The sequence below is a fragment of the Fukomys damarensis genome, unplaced genomic scaffold, assembly GCF_012274545.1.
Source record: "Fukomys damarensis isolate Sample0158 unplaced genomic scaffold, DMR_v1.0_HiC HiC_scaffold_8, whole genome shotgun sequence".
Classification (NCBI taxonomy): domain Eukaryota; kingdom Metazoa; phylum Chordata; class Mammalia; order Rodentia; family Bathyergidae; genus Fukomys; species Fukomys damarensis.
The window spans coordinates 13,376,470-13,380,383 of NW_022900920.1; the positions used below are offsets into that span (position 1 = coordinate 13,376,470).

General features: G+C 32.2%; 1 pseudogene; it reads left to right on the forward strand.

Moving 5' to 3' along the window:
• Positions 1–1,978: 1,978 nt before the first annotated feature.
• Positions 1,979–2,071, forward strand: LOC117285329 (annotated as a pseudogene).
• Positions 2,072–3,914: the final 1,843 nt, after the last annotated feature.

Consider the following 3,914-nt stretch of genomic DNA (forward strand, 5'->3'; position numbering starts at 1 on the left):
TTGTACAATTATATAAGGTTCATAACACTTATAATGATAATCAATTACTATGTTACTGGTATATGTGTTTACTATGCTTTTTATTGTTATTTTAGAGTATACTCCTATCTATTTAACGCTTACCATAAAACAGTATGTTGTGTTATACCTGCAGTAGTCTCCTGGCTGCACCAAAAGACCATGGGGAATAATTGCTCTGGACCATCTAGGCTTGCACAAGTTCATTCTGTGATGCTCCTACAAAACAAATCATTTAACAGTGCATTTCTCAGTTTATCTCTCAGTCATTAAGCAGCATGGGACTGTGTCTGTGAACACTGTATATACACCCCCAACCCTTTTTTTTTTAATTTTTTGAGACAGAGCCTTGCTAAGTTACCAAGGCTGGCCTTGAACTTGCTATCCTCCTGCCTCAATCTTCCTATTACAGAGGATTATAGGCACTACCACACTCTGCTTGACATCTTCCTTTACAAGCACAGTATTATTTTCATTGAAACACTCTGGTAAGTGTAAGTGATATCACATTGGTATTTTAATTTGCAATTCCTTCACCACTGGTAAATTGAAGACTCTTGTCAAACATCACTGGCCTTTCTGATTTGCACTTCCATGAACTGCCCATTTACATCTTTTCTTCGTTTTTCTAGTGGGTGGCTTTTATCCTCAAGTTGTAAGAGCTGTTTGTATACAATAGAGATAACCTTTGTTATCTCTATTAAATATTTTTCAAATCCATTGTTTGATTTTGTTTAAATACTCACCACACAAGGGGCTTCTCATTTTTATATAGTCAGATGGGTCTATCTTTTCTTTGAAAGATTCCAAGAGGTCAGTGTAGTAAACAATTACACATAGAGTGACTTTATGATGCATTTTGCTTCTTGTGTTTAACACAGCTATTTTTCTTGAGTAGAAGATAAGTTAGGGATTCATTTTTACTTCTAAATGTACGGTGGACTGTGCTAACAAAATTTATTGTGTAATCTTTCTTCTCCCCCCAAAGTAAACCATCACTTTCGTTACACATTAAAACCTCTCTTGGATCTAGCTTCGGACTCAGTATTCTGTTCCTCTAATGCTCTTGCCTGGTCTATATACAAATCATATGGGATTGCAGCTGGGGATTTAGCTCAGCAGTTCGGTGGCCTGCCTTGCAAGCGCAAGGACCCGAGTTCAATCACTGGTACCAAAAAAAAAAATCATATTGGATTTATATTTTTATTGATTTCACTTCAGTACTTTGACAATATCATTTCATCTCAAGATCAGACAAGTTTTCTTTCATTAAGCTCCTCCCTCATACATTCTTGGCTACTCAAAGATTGACTGGTCTACAGAAACTTTAGGATTATTTTTTTCAATTGAAAAAGAGACTTACTTTTCCATTTAATTTTATGTAATAATTTCTAATTTTATAGTATTGTGTGTATATATAGAATGTAAAGTATTGTTATCCAAACTCATAGTCATCTTTCTTTTTGCTTAGATCTCATGTCTTCCAATAAGATTTTATCATTTATTTAGGTCAATTTAATTTTCCATTAAATTTACTTGTAAATATCTTATAGACTTTGCCATTACTGTCAATGATATATTCTTCTTTCATGGGGTTTTATTGCTAGGAAGGAGAAAAATTACTTTTTGTATATTTGTCTTAAGACCATTCACTTTCCCAGATTCTCTTCAAAAATAATATAACATTTTTTCTGAAGATTTTTGTTTGCGTGCTTTCTGGGTATATTATAATATCATCAGTGAAGGTCAAGAGGCTTTTTTAAGCATTTTTTTGATTCTGTGTAATTTAATTAATTAATTTTAATTTTATTAATTGATTTTAATTTTTAATATTTATTACTTTTGTTAAAATCTCTGACAAAATTGACCAATAATAGTGATAACAGACAGACATTCTTTTAGTACCTGATTGTAATTGAAATGATATCAGGATTTAACCTTTTAGAATAATATGTGCTCAATTGCTTCTCGGCCTTTTGGCTAAGATCAAGTGTAGAATAATATGTGCTCTTTGGGTATTATTAAATAATACTTTATGTAAGATGCACCTTTCTATTTTTATTTTACTTAGAATTTTTATGCAAGTACCCACTGGCTTTTGCCAATGAATTTTTAAACCCCTGCTGATGATTTGATTATGTGGCTTTTCTATTTTAATTTTTCTAACAGTGCTAGGGATGAACCCAGGCCTGATTCTTGCTAGGCAAGTGCTCTGCCACTGAGCTACATGCCCAGCCCTCCTTTAATTTTTGATATAATCAAATAGAATCAAACATTTCCTGAAATTGAGCCAACATTATTCCTACAATAAAATTTACATGGGCATAAAATATAATTTTTCATTTCATGTGTATATTCTATTTGGTAATATTTTATTTAACATTTTGTGACTATAAATAAAATTATGATAAATATTTTTGTTATAATCTCTGTTCTATGTCATATTTTGGCAACAAATTTATTTTGGCTTCTTCTAAAGCTTGAACTAAATAACATTGGAACTATTTATTCTTCAACAATTAAACTAAAAACAACTCAGCTGAAATCTTCTGATTTTTCAGTAGTAAATCTTTAAACATTTCCCAGTTCCCTCTGTAGTAACTGGTCCTTTCAAATTTTCCTTTCTTCTTTCATCAGTTTTGGTAAGTTGGATTTTACTAGGAAAACTATTTCTTTTTGCTTATATCTATTACCATAAAATCGCTTGTAGGGCTCCATGATAATATTTTAAACCTCTTCATCTGATGTTATGCCCCCATTTTTATTCTCATTCTTATATATTTTACTTCATTTTATCATTAATTAGAATAATATGGAATTTATCGGTTTCACTGGTATTTTGAAAGGACAGTTGGATTTATTCTTCGTACTAATTTTTTATCCCATTAACTTTAGCCTATTATCTTTATTAATCTTCTTTATTTCATTTGCTCTTTTATTGTCCTCTAGTTCTTAAGATAAATATTTAATGATTTTATTATTTTTATTTCTTTCTATAAAAGGCATTTAAGAATTGAATATTTTCTGTAAATACAGTTCTCTGTATCCCATAGATGTTTATTAACATATATTAATTGACATATTATTGCACATGTATTAATTGCACACATTACCGAGCTTCAGTGTTTTATTTGAATTTATGCCTTCAGTGTTCACTGATCAAATCAAGATAATTAGCATTTTCTGATCCTTACCATTTGTTTGTGTTAGGAGCCTTTGAATTTCTCCCTTCTAGACCTTCATAAATTATATAATGTGACCTATTGTATGTTGTTCACATCCCTGTGCTGCAGGACATAACTCTCACTCCTCAAGAATGGGCCATGCATAGTGAGTTCCTTCCAACTGAAACAGGGATGCAGGTGGGGCAGTCACATCACAGTGGAAAAACCTAACACTACCTCAGCCAGGTAGGCAGCACCAACTGTGGGCACTCTTGATACGATGCGATGACAATGGTACTTTACCTGTGTGGCTTCCTCCCTAAAACCCATAACTTCAATCTAATTAACAGAGAAGCATCAGAAAAAAAATCCCATGGAGGAGCACCCTCCAAAACACCTGATCAATACTCCTCAAAGCTGCAAAGGTCGTTAAGACAAAAGAAGGCTGGGGAACTGTCCCAGTCAAGGGAAGTGTAAGTTGGCTGGTAACTTAAGTATAATGTGGTTTCCACAATGGAATCAGAAAATAAGCACTATATTAAAATTAAGAACATCTCAATAATATATGGACTTTAACTAATAATAATGCATAGATATCCATTCTATAAATAGTGATGAATGTACTCGCTAATGTCAAATGTCAATTATAGTACAAAGTGGGTGGAATATGTGGGAATTCTATATCATCTCCACAGTTTCTCTGTAAATCTAAAATAGAAAGTTTTTTAAAAT